Genomic DNA, 18,047 nt, shown 5'->3' with positions numbered 1-18,047 from the left:
CTGGTGAAAGGCTGCTGCCGTGAGGACAGGGAGGGGCACCCAGCTCACATATCGAATCATGCAAACCCTACAGTGCAGAAAGAGCTCATTCAGCTCATTGAGTCTACACCGACCCTCCACAGAGCATCCTACCCAGATCCAGTCCCCACACCCTATCCCCGTAACCCCATATTTTCCACGGCCGATCCACCTAACCTGCACATTTTGGACTGTGGGAGGAAACTGGAGCCCATGTAGTCACGGGAATAACCTCCACATGGACAGTTGCCTGAGGCTGGAATGGAACCCGGTTTCCTTGTGCTATTAGACAGCAGTGCTAACCACTGAGCCATCTCAATGCAATCGCAGCAGGAATTGGACTAGGCTGCATCTCAGGGCTGCTCATTTGCTTTGTGGGTGCTCACTCATTGAGGGTCTACAAACATGCTCAAGCATCCCTGCCTTGGCCACCATTCCAGTTAATGTGTTGGTCGTCCCTCAAGCACAACTGTATTGACATGCTGTTTTGTGCAGACCCACAGATAGGCTATCAAGACCTGATGTAAGTGGGAAGTGAGGGCATTTCGATGTTCAGAACACTTAGATATCAGTTTCACACCTTGGGAATGTGCCAACCATTTGCACTCTGTTGGGGAGTCAAGGCAGTGGGTGAGGGGGAGGGAGGGACTGTAGCAAGCATTTCTGGAGATGAGATGGGGGACAAAGAAGAGTAAACTCAAGGTGTGTGGGAGTGGTTTGCAATACAAAATTGGGTTGGCCTCAGAGAAGGCATAGTGACACTGACCATCACCATGGCATCCATAAGGGTAGCATTGTGGAGCAGGATAACATCACTAAGGTGTAATTATGGGATTAGAGAAGAGAGATAGAGGCACAATTCAATATGGTGGATCTCTGCGCTGGGGGAATGGTGGATATGGGCCATTGGGGTATAGCAAGGATAAAAGTGGACATTGAGTCTCTTGGTAGAGAGTATGTACTTGGTGATTAGATGGAATCCAGTGCTGATGGTGTTCACCACAAGCTGTGTCCCCTTCCATCTTGTGTCATTGGTTAGAGGCGATATGCAACTGGAATGTGCCTGGTACAATGCCTAAGTTGGGTGATCTGTGTAGCTAAACAATAACATGCACATACTCTGAACCCAGTTCTCTTGAGAGACTTTAATGTAAGTAGCTATTAAGTATTCTGTAACAAACCTGGTCTGTTTATCAAGGCTGGGCCTTTGTTGTGGACATGCTCCTCACTTATTTAGTAATTTAGACTAACTCCAATAAACAAAATTTGTGGCAATAAGTCAATGCAAAGCATCTCAGATATTAACAGTAGTCATGTCCACAAGATAAACCAACTCATTTTATCAAGCAAACTTTTGGTTATTAAATTAAATTTTTTGGTGCCAAATTAGGCTTGCTAATCATTGCTGTGAGTTTCTGCATGTGCTTTGGGATGTCAAAAGTGCTATCTAAATGTATGTTGCCATTGTAGCCTGTACTGAATTCCATTTTCAAGCTGAGCTAGTTGTCATTGGTATTGATTGTGAATACTGTGAAATAGTCTGACAAACTACTGGAATTTTTTTGAAGCTATAACCGGTGGAATAGAGATGGGTGAACCAGTAGATGTTGTATATTGGGATTTTGATAAACTCTAACATAAGAGGTTAATGTGTAAAATTAAAGCACATGGCATTGGATGTAATATAGTGAGAGTCTGCAGTGAGAATTGTTGGAAGACAGGAAATAGGGTAGAAATAAATGCATCTCTATCTGAATGGAAGATGCTGACAAATGGGCAAATATGTTTAAGAAGGCTTTTTTTTCTATAGGCTAAGGGTATTGAGAGGTGTGGAGAGAAGGGAAGTATGGTGTTGATGGAGGATCATGTTGAACAATGGGGTGAATGACTTACCATACTCCTATTTTCTAAGTTTCTATGTATGAATTATTCATTCTTGGGATATGGGCATCGCTGGCAGTGTGTATCTTTATACCCCATCTATAGCTGACTGAGTAATTTGCAAATATACTTCAGAGAGTGACATGGTGATTCATTGGTTCGTACTGCTGCCTCATAACCCCAGCGTCACGTGTTCAATTCCACTCTTAGGCTACTGTCTGTGCGGAGTTTACACATTCTTTCCGTGTCTGCGTGGGTTTCCTTCAAGTGTTCTGGTGTCCTCCCACAGTCCAAAGATATGCAGATTAGGTGGGTTGGCTGTGCTAAGTCGCCCATAGTGTCCAGGGATGTGTTGGCTAGGTGGATTGGCCATGGGAAATGCAGGGTTCCAGGGATAGCATAGGAGGTGGGTCTGGGTATGAGGGTCAGTATGGGCTGAATGGCCTGCTTCCACACTGTAGGGACTGTATGATCAGAGAGCAGTTAAGGGTTCATTACAATAGACCATTTTATTTTTGGCGGGATTAAAAATAAACACACAGCCACCATTGCATTTCCATTTCTGCTGTACATGTTCTGTAGAAAATGAAATCTGTTGCAAATGCAGATGACTGGGTGCCTTCAATAAAAGACCAAAATTCAAAATCATTTCTTTGTCAGCTTTGCAGAGAGTGTACACACGTAGTATGTACCATTTGTCAATGTTCATCATATTACATTTTTATATTTAATCTCATTTACCTTGCTTAACCAGTATACATAATCATCCCAGATTTAATTTGCCTGCTGAAAATCTATCATATAGGTGTCTGCACAAATACTGAAATTCTTTCAGTAAAGCTGCTATTTTACCAAACCATGCTTCTGTTCGGTCGTGTTTGATTGTAGAATTATGTGTTCGGAAATCAATGTTTGCTTCTCATGATTTTCTATGTTATGACTAAAAGATTCTGGAAAGAGCCAAGCCTTACGTATCTGTCTGTGTCACTGGTGAGTGGATTTTCGAGGTAGGAATATGTTGTAATGCCCTTCCCACATCTTCCGAGGCCAAAACTATAACAAACAGCAAAAGGAGCAGATCGTACAGCCCTCGGCCTTCTTCTTAAATTAATAGGATCATGTTTGACCCTTTAAATCAACTCCTCCTTCCTTACCTCCTGACAATTGATTTTAGCCTTCAACATACTCAGTGCCAGTCTGAGGTAGAGTTTCAGAAGATTCAGTGCTGTTTGAGTGGAGAATATCCTCACTGCAGCCTGAAATGACCATTCCATTATCCTGTGATTATACCCCCTAGTTCTCTCTCCAAGGAAAGCTATAACTTCTCCAGTCTAACTGGAAGGTATTAAATTGCAGCATTGTTAATAATGGCAGGTTTGGTACAGTCAGTAAAATAGTCAGTCAGTCAAATCTGATGCTGAAATTGCTCCCATGAAAAGGGGATAAAATAGAATAACTGCAAATGCACAAAATCAACAAGTACCTGCAAACCGTTATGGTTCATTTTAAGGATGCTAACTTTCTAAATCTATTAATTATAATTCAAATTATTATGATTTTCTTGTTCTATTAGGTAGATTCATGTTCTGCAGTTCCTTCAACCTCTTATTTAAAATTCATCGCAGATAATCGGCCAACTCTTCCGTTTACAACTCCTACAGTAACAGAGAAATGTAGGTATTTGCTAACTAACCTGCTCAGAAGACGTTATTACACACCTCTGGAGCAGTGGAACTTGAACCTATGATCTCCTGGCTCAGATATAAATGCAACACACTGACCAGCAAAGACTGACAATCACGACAATGATAATGTCATAGAGTCATAGAGACGTACAGCACAGAAACAGACCCTTCGGTCCAACCCGTCCATGCTGACCAGATATCCCAACCCAATTTAGTCCCACCTGCTAGCACTAATTGCTCATAATCTTGTAAAATGAGGCAATGATTCCTGTTTTCTAATGTTGACCACTGATTTAGCATAGAGAGTATTGCTAATTTCTTTTAAAATCCCACTTCCAAAATTATCCTCAATGGCGTTTCAACTCTTCGGGCAGGCAGATGCTGTCGAGGCATTTTAGCTGTTAATCTGTCTTCACCAAATCTCTCGTTCACAAAAGCAAGCAAAAAGTTAAAAAAACTGTTCAGCTCAGGCAATCTATTTAATTTAGAGGTTTGTAGGATGATAAAAGGCAATAAGAGCTTTGTGGAATTAATTCTTCACATTGTACAAGATGGTGCGAAGCCAGATTGCGAAATATTTTCAAATGAAATTATTAGGAGCAGCTATCGGTCACTTCGTTCATCAAACCAGTTTGTAAACGTGTGGCTGATCTGGTGATCTTAACTCCACTTTCCTGTCTGTTCCTTGTAACTCTTTATGTCTTCACCAATCTCTCTGCTTCAGCCTTGAATTTAATCCTCCATCTTCCATTTCTAACTGGGGAAGAGGATTCTATTGATTTCCGACCCTTCGTGAGAAGAAATTTCGCTTCATAGAATCACAGAGCAGTACAGCGTGGAAACAAACCTTTCAGTCTATTTCGTCCATGCCAACCAGATATCCTAAATTAATCTAGTCCCATTTGCCAGCATTAGGCCCAAATCCCTCTGAACCCTTCCTATTCATGTGCCCATCTAGATGCCTTTTAAATGTTGCATTTGTACCAGCATCCACCACTTCCTCTGGCAGCTCATTCCATACACGCACCGATGCCTGTGTCAAAACGTTGCCCCTTAGGTCCCTTTTAAATCTTTCCCCTCTCACCTTAAATCTATGCTCTTTTGTTCTGTGCTCCCCTATCCCGGGGAAAATAACTTGTCTATTCACCCTATCCATGCCCCTCATGATTTTATAAACCTCTCTAAGGTCACCCTTCAGCCTCTGAAACTCCAGGAAAAATAGTCCCAGCCTATTCTGTATAGCTCAACCCCTCCAACCCTGGCAACATCCTTGTGAATCTTTCCTGACCTCTTTCAAGTTTCACAACATCCTTCCCATAAGAAGGACACCAGAATTGCATACAAAAGTGACCTTACCAATGTCCTGTACATCTGCATCTCCTACATTCAATGCACTGACCAATAAAGGCAAACGTACCAAATGCCTTTTTCACCATCCTATCTACCTGTGACTCCACTTTCAAGGAACCTCTTAGTTTGAAATTGTGGACAAATTGGACCTCTTAGTTTGAAATTGTCCACAAATTGTCCTCTTAGTCCACAAATGGCGGACCTCTTAGTTTGAAATTGTGGCTCCTAGACTCCAAACCTCTGAAAAGGGGAAGCATTCTTTCAGGATCTTCCCTGTCAATCCTTCCCAAAGTCTTACATGTTTCTCTAAGATCATCAGCGATTCTTCTAAAGGTTTCGAGAGTTTTGAGAACTTCTTCCACGAGTTGGTGGTCTAGAGCTCGGGTGTGTAATCTGACAGTGAGGCTCAGACCACTCAGAAGAGATTAGAAAGCACTTCTACACACAAATGGTAGTAGATGTTTGGAAGTTCCTTCCACAGTTGGTATTGAATGCAGGTTCAGTTGTTAATTTTTAATCTGAGATGGATAATTTTTTTTGGAAACAGTTATTAAGTGATATAGGCCCAGGGTACATGTATACAGTTAACGCCACAGATGAGCCATGATTTCATTAAATGCTGGAACAGGCCCGAGGATCTGAATAGCCTTCTCCTGTCCTTATCATCCCATGGTCCTAACTGCAATGAGTATCGGTCCAACCTGTTCAACCTTTCCTCATAAAATATTCACTTTATACCAATCAATCTCATGTTCGAAGACTGAGTGCAATTTGATTTTAGCATTGTGTTTTAATTAAGGACAAAAGTCTTCTCATTGTTAATTCCAGTGAAGAATAGTATTGAGGGATAGGTATATTATCTATATATTGAGATATAGATAATATGCAGAAATAAGTTGTTTCTTGTGCTTATTACTGCTCTAGTTATTCCTAGCCGGTTCAAACTAATCATAAAAGTAAATAAAGCCATTTCTTAAGCAAAAGATATTACTCTGGCATCACAGACAAAAAATTTTTGAGACTCAATAAAAAGACCTTTCATTTTGGGTTAAAAATCATACAACACCAGGTTATGGTCCAACAGGTTTAATTGGAAGCACTAGCTTTCGGAGCGCTGCTCCTTCATCAGGTGGTTGGGTCATTAAGAGGAATTGGAAAATGAATTTCGTTATCTTTCTTTCTGTTATTTTTGTCTGGAGAAAAATCTCCAGACATCTCCAAATTAGGTAACGATCATGATTGTTGTCTCAGTTTTAAAAATGAACAAGAGACAAAGAAATGGCAAAGCTTAGAAATGAAGCTGAGACATGGGTTTATACACTGAATTGTAAGCTGTGTAAAACCATTTACAGAAACAAAAGTGTTAAATATAACAATCAGAATAAATAGATTGCTACATTCTGTAATTTATTTTGTTTTTTTTCTGTATTTCCAGCAGCTTGTGGTGGATATAAAAATACTCCCTTTCCTCTTGTGTGCACTCCAGTGCAGTTATAAGATTCCTGGGTTTTTTTTATAGAATGTCAAAGCGTGTTTTCTGCCCTGACATTTACAAACACTAATCAAAAATTTCAGGAGCAGCAGGATTTACCTTGATCAGTCACTCATTTAACAACCCACTGAAGTAAACATGTGCCTCACCACTTCAAAAACAAAATCAGTCCTGGACAACATGCTTGAATCGCATTTGGTATTTCTTTTTCAGGTAGCCCCACAACGCCAACATCTTGCCACAATTGGGCTGGCACGGTGGCTCAGTGGTTAGCACTGCTGCCTCACAGCACCAAGGACCCGTGCTCTATTCTAGCCCCGGGTGATTGTCTGTGTGGAGTTTGCACATTTTCCAACATTCCCAACATTCATGGTGGCTCAGTGGTTAGCACTGCTGCCTCACAGCGCCAGAACCCGGGTTCAGATCCACCCTCGGGCAACTGTCTGTGTGCAGTTTGCACATTCTCTCCGTATCTGCGTGGGTTTCCTCCCACAGTCTAAAGATGTGCAGGTTAGGTGGATTGGCCATGCTAAACTACGTATTCAGGAATATGTAGGTTAGATGTGTTAGCCATGGGTAATGCAGGGTTATAGGACAGGGGGATAGATCTGGGTGGGATGCTCTTCGGAGGGTTGGTGTGGACTTGTTGGGCCAAATGGCTTATTTTTGCACTGTGGGGATTCTATTAAAATAAATAAATTGCAGTGTTTTGTATAATTTCTTGGCTCAGACACACAAAGAAAATGACTTGCATTTGTGTAGCACCTTTCACCATCCTGAAGAGCTTTAAAACCAATGGCATACTTTAGAAGTATGGCTGCTATTGTAATGTAGGAAATGTTCCAACCAGCTGGACACACCAGCCATTATGAAATAAATAACTGGATCACCTGTTCCCATGATGTTGGTTGATGAATAAATATTGGCCATCACGTCAGGGCCAATATTTATTCATCCCCTTGCTCTTTTTACCAAATGGTGCCATGAAATCCTTCGAAACAGCAAAGTTTTCCATGACAACAAAGGCCAAGTTCAACAATCAAGTGTGATCTCTGCTCTCCAAATGGTTGTGGAACTTGGAGCCTGAAGGAAGAAACTGGATGCCTTTGATAGCAGATGTCTTTGTGTGGTTTTAGGCAGACACTTGAGGGATTTTTTTTACTCAACTCTGAAGGTACAAATCGCTCAGAAGTGAGTCCAGTTTCAAACAGCATCTGCATTATACCATGCAGCTGGTTTGGTCAAGTCTGCGTTACCTTGACCAATGGCCTGTGCATCCTATTCCCGCCAATGGGCTCCTTCGTAGAAGAGGATAATGTTATGGACCAAGCTAGACAGCCTCAAAATATTTCAAGAAAGTAGCCCAGACCCTAATGTTGCCAGCTGTTTTAAGCAGGTGTAAAGTAGATATTCCAGGAGAGATGCAGTTGATCAAACCACCTAGTTTTAAACAAAACAGAATTTATTTACAAGATTACCAAATGAAGTACAAACAAAAGAAACATAACACAGATAACTTGTCCTATCCGAAAACTCAACAGATTATTCCAGCTTAATGATGCTGTTCCCAATACTTGCAACATTCCCCATAGACACCCCTTGGAATAAAAGGAGAAATCAAACGCAGGGTCTTACAGAAGAGAAGTCAGAGAGAGAGTACCAGAATTGAAAAGTGTGGTGCTGAAAAAGCACAGCAGGTAGGGTAGCATCAGAGGAGTAAGAGAATCAACGTTTCAGGCATTAGCCCTTCATCAGATTTCCTAACTGTTCACCCATAATTCTAGACACCCTTGTCAATCGAGAATCTGTCAAACTCAGCCTTGAATACATCCAATGACCCAGCCTCGACTGCTCTTTGGAAAAAACAATTTCACAGCAAATCGATCCTATGAGAGAAAATATTTCTCCTCTTTGAGTCTTGGATAGACACATGTAATCTTCAAACTATGTCCCCAACTTCTTGACACCCACAAAAAGCAAAGAGTCATCTTCCTGGCATCTACCCCCTGTCAAATCCACTCAGCATCTTAATAAACACCGAAAGAACTGCAGAGGCTGGAAATCAGAATCAAAAACAAAAATTGCTGGAAAAGCTCAACAGGTCTGGCAATATTTGTGGAAAGAAATCAAAGTTAATGTTTCAAGTCACAGAGTTCTTAGGCAGGGTCACTCAACCCAAAATGTTAACTCTGATTTCTTTCCACAAATGTTGCCAGACCTGCTGAGCTTTTTCAGAATTTTCTTTTTTTTGCCACTCAGGATCCTAATTGTTACAGTTAGATCACCTCTCATTCTTCCAGACTCCAATGGGAACAAGCCTAAGCTGCTGAACCTTTCCTCATAAGTTAACCCACTCATCCCCGGAGTCAAATAACCCTTTTCAGAACTGTTTATAACACAACTTTCTGAAGTAACAGGGCCAAAATAGCACACAGTGCTTTAGATGCAGTCTAACTAAGACAAGTTAAGGTCAGTCTTAGTAATAGAGTGCTACTCAGCTTTACTTTAATGTCAGTCCAAACTCAAATTGTTGCATTTACACCCTGGTTGATCTGGTTAACTTAATCCCAATAACCACACGAGCATGATTTAACTCGTGTGAGGGTGGATCAGAACATTATGTAGAAATGAATGGTACAACATATAAAAGATAGTATGCTACTGGTCAGAAACTGGAATTAGGTGGCAGGAAGACATTGTCATTAAACAGTGGGAACATTCCAGGCATTCCCTGCAAAGCCCTAAGGGTGATTGGGATGAGCTGTGAGCAATGATGGTTCATGGTAGATTGTTATATGGAATCAAAAGTGGAGGAAAAATAGAGCTTAGTTTTCTGGTGTTCTTTTTAACAAGGTCAGAAAATCATTTGGAACAGCAAGTTAAGGTAAACAGCATGTTCCAAGAAAGCACGTGTAAAAATCAACAGCAAGGGAAATAATTGCTAGGATGCTTGTTAACCAGGGAGACATGGAGAGTCAAAGGGGCGCATTCAGACAGAAATAGGTTGATTCAGAGAGAAGAAGGTCTGCGAAAAGGCAGAGGCGCTGTTATTAGCAATCCAAGCAGTTCGGGCTGGTGGAAGGGTCCCAGAGTTTCTCCATAGAAAACTAGAAGCAGAAGGCTATGGAAGTGTCAGAGAAGAAGACATCCAACCAGACCCTTGCCTAGATGTCGTTAAGGAAGCTTTGTTAAGTAGTATGTGAATAAAAGCAAAATACTATAAATGCTGGAAGTCTGAAATCAAAACAGAGAATACTGGAGAAACCCAGCAGGCCTGGCAGCATCTGTGGAGGGAGAGATAGTTCTCCATATAACTACAGGAACAGGAAAAATTTGGGGGTATATGGGCCAAAAGCAGACAATTGGGACTAATTTAGTTTGGGAACATGGTCAGTTTGGACTAGTTGGACTGAAGGGTCTGTTTCCGTGCTGTATAACTCTATAACTCTATTTTGAGTTTAATATAACTTCTTCAGAGCTCTGCAAATACCAACTTTGATTCTCTCTCCATGGATCCCACCAAGGTTGCTGGGTTTTACCAGTTCCTTCTGTTTTAAAATAGAAATGAGTTGAGTTAGCAGGTTGATTAAGGGAAGAGATACTAACTAAGAAAAATAACATGGAATGAAAGCAGTAATTTGCTGATATCAAGTTGATGAAAGAGGCTTTATTACGGAGAGAGAGAGAGAGCTGACTGTTCCCTGACAATTGTACCTCTGTAAGGTTGATTCTTTCTTACTGATATTTATATTGAGATAGTTCTTGTATAATGTGGCAGAGGTTGTGTTTTGCTTTTGCGATAAACTTTAATATTCTTTTGTTAAAAGTAAACTGGTAGCTTCTTTTGACTATGTTTCAGTGGCTGACCTCCATGATAAGAAGAAACAATTGCTCTATAAAGCCAGGTTACACACTGGGATCAGAATGTCCATTATTACCATTAACCAATGTCACAGCATGTACAAATGGCAGCATGGGCCATTGAGGCTGTCATTTCAACCCCTGCTAACTGCAGCATTAGCACAAAGCAAAGCTGACTTGGATTTATATTGCACTTACTGAGTTTATAGCAGCCTTGTGTCTTGTTAAATGATGGATTCTTGCTATACTGGTCAACTTCATATTAAACATCGGCTGATGTGGGTCAGGAATCCCATTCGGTCATGATAACCGTTTGCTGCAGAGTCAGAAGGGTGGCTGAGAAAGTGCAGGATGCAGTAGCCTCTGTTTTCTTGGGCCCTCTTCTCATTCAGCTAGTATCTTCCAAACAGACAGCCTCCAGAGGTCACAGCCCATCTCTAGCTGTCCGTGTCATTGTCTGCCATCTTGATATCTCACTTGCTGGTGTTCCTGTAGGAGAGATACAAATGTTGAGAAGAATGTGACCCATTAGTCATTTCACAGACTAGACAATTTATGGTAACAGGCCCTCATCCTTTTGATGAAAATAGAGTTATAGAGTAATACATCATGGAGAATGACCCTTCAGCTCAACCTGTCCATGCTGACCACGTTTCCTAAACTGAACTATTATTCTATGAGTCTCGTTCCATTTGCCTGCATTTGGTCCATGTTCTAAATCTTCAAACATCTTTTCAATATTGTGATTGTATTCGTCACTTTCTCCAGCAGCTTGTGCCATATGCTCACCACCCTCCCTGTGACAATGACTAAGACTTGTAGGCTTAGCTGATCGGCATGGATGAGTTAGACCAAAGGGTCTGTTTCCGTGCTGTACATCTCTATGACTCTATGACTCTAGCGACGTGTGATGGAATTCACACCCTCTAGAACCTCAGAGCTGCTAACTCAGTACTCCTAAGAGACGCCAAGGACAGATTTGAGATGATGAAAATGGAAACAGTTCAGCCTTTTATCCTGACGAGCATGTGTTGTACATGTCACACTGTTGGAGAGGAATGAGCTGAGGATGCAGGCTTGTAAGACTCGTAGTTTGGTATTCTCAGTCAAATTGCTATTTGTCTGTTCTATTTTACTCAGCTTGTCAATAACAGCTGTAGTATTTGTAATGCAGGTGTTGCTTTTAGCATCAAGGGACAGATTGCTCGTGATTGTAGGGACTCAATACATGAACTGCACCTAGAAGCACAGATGCATGAAAATGCTACCATTAAGTTCCTCTTCATGCTCACACCATGGAAATATCTCGCCATTCCTTCACTAGGGTCAAAATCCTAGAATGCTCTTTTTCATAGCACTGTGGATGTACATAGACAAAATAGAGAGGGAACCCTGTAGAATTCACTGCCACAGAAATTGGTCAAGACCAAAATATTGAATGTTTTCAAGAAAGAGCGAGATATAGTTCCTCGGACTAAAGGGAGACAAAGGACAGGGGAGAAGATAGTAATAGGTAACTGAGTTGGATGATCAGCCATGATCATATTGAATAACACAACAGGCTCAAAGGGCTGAATGGCCTACTCCTGCTTCCATGTTTCCACGCTCCTGTGAAGGCACTGGAACCTGGAGCCTGGGAACAAGAGCTGACCCAGCCAGAGACACCCACATTTCATGAATGAATAATTTAAAATAAAAATCACATTACCACACTGCCATCTCTTATTGTTGACAATCCTGAACCATCACATTAGTCTTTCAGATACTTACTGTCAAGTATAAGAGAGTCTGTCTATTTGCCAGTGGGCCGAGGAGTGGCAGATGGAGTTTAATGTAGATAAATATGAGGTGTTAAAACAAACCAGGGCAGGGCTTACACAGTTAATGGTAGGGCCCTGGGGAGCATTGTTGAACAGAGAGATCTAAGGGTGCAGGTATATAGTTCCCTTAAAATAGTGTCACAGGTAGACAAGGTGATGAAGGAGGTATTAGATACACTTGCCTTCATCCGTCAGAGCATTGATTACAGGAGTTGTGACATCAAGTTGATGCTGGACAAATTATTGGTATGCTGCATTTGGAGTACTACATACAATTTCGATCACCTTGCCATAGGAAGGATGTAATTAAGCTGGAAAGGCTGCAAAAAAAAGATTTACAACGATGTTATCAAGACTGGAGGGTCTGAGTTATAAAAAGAGGCTGGATAGGCTGGGACTTCTATCCCTGGAGCACAGGAGACTGAGGAGTGACCTTATGAAGGTTTATAAAATCATGCAGAGTCCAGGTAAGGTGAATAGCTAATCTCTTTTCCCCGGGGTTGGGGAGTTGAAAAGTAGAGGGCACAGGTTTAAAGTGAGAGGGAAAAGATTTAAAATGGACCTGAGAGACAATATTTTCACACAAGAGGTGGAACATACATGGAAGGAGCTGCCAGAGGAAGTGGTAGAGGTGGGAACAGTTACAACATTTAAAAAGTATTTGGACACATACATGAATGGGTCAGGCTTAGAAGGATATTGGCCAAACACAGGCAAATGGCACAAGTTTTGTTTTGGAAACCTGGCCAGCATAGATGAGTTGGGCTGAAGGGCCTGTTTCTGTGCTGTATGACACAATGGCTCTATGAAGGTACAGAACCAGCATCGTTAGTATGGAGCAACTTTCTCATGAGGATTTGGTGCATTTTTGTCTCAGACATCAGATGGGTATGGCTGAACAGATTTCCTCAGTTCAGATTTGTAATGAACTTCCTCCACAGATGAACTCTTCCCCCTTATATTTACACCAATCTGTTCCAAAAGCTTTTGATTCAGAGCCTCATTGGCGCAGGGCAATGGGGATGTGCCTGCACCCTTCCATTTGGCTCCTTTTGAGAGCTTTCAGTGCTCCCGAGGCTGCAACTGATCCATATAGAATTAGTACAGGTCGTTCAGCTATAACTCGCGTTTTGTTAACACAGATTCACTGTAACGTGATTGACAAACTGGGGACACTGTTTCTAAAGCATGAATTCTTAAAACATGTAGTGGCTGAAACGCGAATACATCGCCAACAAATTAAGCGATTTTTCTATAATGCAGGATTGCACAAGAGTGCAACTATCGTGTTCTCAAAGAACTGCCATGTGCCCCACATAGGTACTGAACCAGAGAGATAAAAAACAGTCTATTTTGTTATGTGTTCATTCAAACATTTCACACAAGCAATTTGGTTTACTGACATATTTTGAGGCCACAAATAATTCTTATGCAGACTTCTAGACTGTACAGTGCATTTCGTCAAAAACAATATTATCTTTGCTCATTACCTGAACCACTTACAGAATTGGATGGAAGACAGTGCTGCTGCTCAGTGCTCTGTTTCCCAGGTCTCTTAGAGTCACTTAGGCTTACTTGACTCATTCCTTCTTTCCCATTCTGTGGTAATTTCCCAGCTACTCCAGAACTCTGTCTTATTTGTTGTTGAATTGACTTTGCACCTTGTGTGGAGGAGTGTGTGGCTCTCATTGAAAGTGACGTGGAATTTCAATGCGAAATCTATTTGGAATCAAATACACCAGGCGGGGAGGAAATGATAGTTAAAGCAGGCTATTCAGAGGCTGTGAATGCAAGACATGCAAGAAGCCCTCTTTGTGGTCAGTTCAAGAGGTAGCAATATTGCCAACTTGGCTTAAAAATGGCATTTCAACTGATGGTTGAATGGCAGTAAAGTGACAAAGGAGGTTTGATGATGGCACACTGTAGAGTTTGAGGTGATTAATATCACGCTAGCCAAAGGAAAATAAGCCTAGAGGAAATGAAAAGGGATGAACCCAACTTAACCTGTGACTCAGGTGAACTTGTATGTGGTAACACGTTCCTGACAGGAATCAAACTTGCAGGCATGACAGATCAACAATGTGTGGTCAGTATTTCTCAGTGGGTTGGACTCTTGTGTCGGAATCTGAAAGTTCTGGTTTCAAGCCGGACTCCAGAACGTACTGAAATCTAGGCTGACTCTCCAGCGCAGTAGCGAGGGAATGCTGCATTGTGGGATGAGATGAGATGTCAAACTCAGTCCTAATCTGCCCTCTCAGTTCGATGCATTAGTTTCCATTTTAAAGAATAGAAGGTACCTCCCTGGAGTCAGCTTGGCCAGTACTTATTCCTTGTTACATTCAATTGAATAAAGTCAGCAGTCACACAACACCAGGTTAAAGTGCAACAGGTTTATTTGAAATCACAAGCTTTTGGAGCACTCCTTCATTGTCAGGTTCACCTAAATGAATAAACCTGTTGGACTATAGCCTGGTGTCATGTGACTTCAGACTTTATCCACCCCAGTGCAACAACGGCACATCCACATCATCACTTCAACTGAATAGGTACCCCTTTATTTTAATTCCTTTGTTTGGATACAAAAAATATTTGGTTTCTTCATAGCACAATTCAATTTAACTGTAGGTCATTCTTTCAAAATTAAGAAATCAACTACGTGGTTTTCTCGAGTGAACTCTCAGAGCAGTAATAAAACACAACAGCAAATGCATGCACAAGCAGCGGTGAAAGGTTTATAAAGGAGAGAGTGTGTGGTGCATAAAGGAAGACAAAAGACTATGCAACTGAGCATAGTGATCTTAACACGCGGTTACAATCAGACCAGCCATAATTTTATTGAATAGCAGGACAGGTTGAAGTAGTTGAGCTACCTACTCGTATATACATATGTTTAGATGTTGGAGGTGTTAAGTCTGTCTCAATACCTGGCAGATATAAAACAGATGAGATGTGTTGTTCCAATTGTTGAGATAGGCCTCGCTGGACTTCTTATGTGATTCTGCCATAAATCTCAGCATGGCCACCTCACCTGGGCCCCTAAAGGATTTTATCCAAGTTAACTTTGACTCAGACTATTCATGTTTACTGATGGTTTTGTGGCTCACCTCATAGTTAGCTGAACTTTGCATCTGTGTTGCGCTTTCGTTTGCCAATACTATTTTAAGTCCATGAATGTACCCAGATATTTGTATCATAGATTTCCTGAAGTGCAGATGAGGTCATTTGGCCCATCAAACCTACCCCAACTCTCAAAAGAACATCCTACCCAGACCCCACCCTGACCCACTTCCCCACTCTATCCCCATAACCCCCATTTACCATGGTTAATGCACCTAGCCTTAGACCCTTGGACACTACAGGGGAATTTTGAACAGTAAATCTACCTAACATTTGTGATACTATGCAAGGAAATCAGAGCACATGGCAAAAATTCATGTAGACAAGAGGATAACTTGTAAACTCCACACAAACGCTGGAACCCAACGCTGGAATCGAACCAGGGTTCTTGGCACTGTGAGACAGCATAGAGTCTTAGAGTCATACAAGAAGGAAACAGATCCTTAGGTCCAACCATTCCTTGCTGACTATAATCCCAAACTAAACTAGTCCCACCTCCCTGCACTTAGGCCATATTCTGTCAAACATTTCTTAGGTTAGATTAGATTCCCTACAGTGTGGAAACAGGACCTTCATCCCAACAAGTCCATACCACTCTCCGTAGAGTAACCCACCCACACTCATTTCCCTACTTTACCCCTGACTAATACACCTAACACTATGGAGCAATTTCCCATGGCCAATCCACCTAACCTGCACATCTTTTGGAATGTGGGAGGGAACCAGAGCATCCAGAGGAAACCCACACCGACACGGGGAGAATGTACAAGCTCCACACAGACAGTCGCCTGTGGTCGGAATCAAATCTGGGTCCCTAGCGCTGTGAGGCAACAGTGCTAACCACTGAGCCACTGTACTGTCCTTATTCATGTACTTTTCTAAATGTCTTTTAAATGTTGTAACTGTATCCGTGTCTACCATTCCCTCTGGAAGTTCATTCCACATGCAAACCACTTCCTGTTGAAAGAAATTATCCCTCATATCTTTAGATTAGAATAGATTCCCTACAGTGTGGAAACAGGCTATTCGGCCCAACCAGTCCACACCAACCCTCTGAAGAGTAACCCACCCAGCCCCATTTCCCTCTGACTAATGTACCTAACACTACGGGCAATTTAGCATGGCTAATCCACCCTAACCTGCACATCTTTGGACAGTGGGAGGAAACCGGAGCACCCGGAGGAAACCCACGCAGACACGGGGAGGATGTGCAAACTCCACACAGACAGTCGCCTGAGGCTGGAATCGAATCTGGGACCCTGGTGCTGTGAGGTAGTGGTGCTAACCACCGAGCCACCATGTCACCCTCAAATAAAGTGAGCTTCAGTGAGCCTAACGTGATTTGAACACACAATCTTCTGATCTGGAGTCAGATGCACTGCCGTTGTGCCAAAAGCGAATGTTGGCAATAGTGGGATTTGAACCCACGCCTCCAAAGAAACTGAAACCGTAATCCAGCATCTTAGACCATTCGGCCACACTACCATACAATGTTAGATCTTTTTAAAATCTTTCTCCCTTCACCTTAAAAATATGTCCCCTAGTCTTGAAATGCCCCACCCCAGGGAGAAGGCAACTGCCATTCACGTTATTTATCCCCCTCATGATTTAATAAACTTCTATAAGATCATCCCTCAACCTCCTACCCTCCAGCCTATCCAGCCTCTCCCCATAACTCAAACCCTCCATTCACAGCAACATCCTGTCAAGCTTTTCTGAACCCTTGCCAGCTGAAAAATGTCCTTCTTATAAAAAAAAAGGGAGGCCAGAACTGAACACAGTATTCCAGAAGAGGTTCCGTCAATATGTTGTTCAGCCTTAACATGACGTCCCAACTCCGATACTCAAAGGTCTGAGTGATAAAGGCAAGTGTGCTAAACAACTCCTTAACCACCCTGTCTATATGTGATGTAAACTTCAAAGAATTATGTACCAGAACCTCCTTTCTGTTCCACAACACCACTAAAGGCCTTACTTTTAATTGTATAGGTCCTGCCCTTGTTTGTTTTACCAAAGAGCAATACCTTGCGTTTATCCCAATTAAACTCCACCTGACACTCTTCAGCCCATTGACCCAATTGATCAGGATCTCTTTGTAATTAACAGCTAACCCGAGAATGCAACTTTTAAAAAAAGGTTTTGTGATTTACACATGAAAGAAGTGAAACTATCACTGTAATGGGCGGCACGGTGGCACAGTGGTTAGCACTGCTGCCTCACAGCGCCTGAGACCCGGGTTCAATTCCCGCCTCAGGCGACTGACTGTGTGGAGTTTGCACGTTCTCCCCGTGTCTGCGTGGGTTTCCTCCGGGTGCTCCGGTTTCCTCCCACAGTCCAAAGATGTGCAGGGTCAGGTGAATTGGCCATGCTAAATTGCCCGTAGTGTTAGGTAAGGAGTAAATGTAGGGGTATGGGTGGGTTTCGCTTCGGCGGGTCGGTGTGGACTTGTTGGGCCGAAGGGCCTGTTTCCACACTGTAATGTAATCTAAATCTAAATGTATTCCAACAGATGAAAGGCTTAACAGACAATCAATTTTTCAAGGTATAATTTCAGTTACATCACACTGCAAATTTTTGCTATAAATTCTGTGTTACGATCGAGCCCCCCACTATCACCAAGGGACTATAACCTGGTGTTGTGTGATTTTTATCTTTGTAATTAGGTAACCTTCTTCTATGTCCACTAATACCGCCAATCTTGGTGTCATCTGCAAATTTACTGACCATTGACCACTGCACCAGTTGATGGAAGTCGAAAACTAATTACCACTATGTTAGCACCCTGAATCACTAAGATGGATTATTTCTGCATTATGTCACTTG

General features: G+C 42.0%; 1 protein-coding gene and 1 non-coding gene across 2 annotated transcripts in view; one reads left to right on the top strand and one right to left on the bottom strand.

Moving 5' to 3' along the window:
- Window positions 1–18,047, top strand: part of LOC122542472 (potassium/sodium hyperpolarization-activated cyclic nucleotide-gated channel 3) — a 451,331-nt gene that overhangs the window by 256,604 nt on the left and 176,680 nt on the right. The window lies entirely within an intron of this gene.
- trnar-acg (transfer RNA arginine (anticodon ACG)) lies at window positions 16,628–16,709 on the bottom strand. Its single transcript has one exon. It is a non-coding gene; the product is annotated as a tRNA-Arg (tRNA).

This window comes from Chiloscyllium plagiosum, unplaced genomic scaffold, assembly GCF_037043375.1.
Source record: "Chiloscyllium plagiosum isolate Xiang-an unplaced genomic scaffold, Cpla_swu_hap1 HiC_scaffold_42, whole genome shotgun sequence".
In the NCBI taxonomy this organism is placed as follows: Eukaryota; Metazoa; Chordata; class Chondrichthyes; order Orectolobiformes; family Hemiscylliidae; genus Chiloscyllium; species Chiloscyllium plagiosum.
Note: the sequence above shows the minus strand (reverse complement) of the source record. Positions and strands in the feature narration are given on the sequence as shown.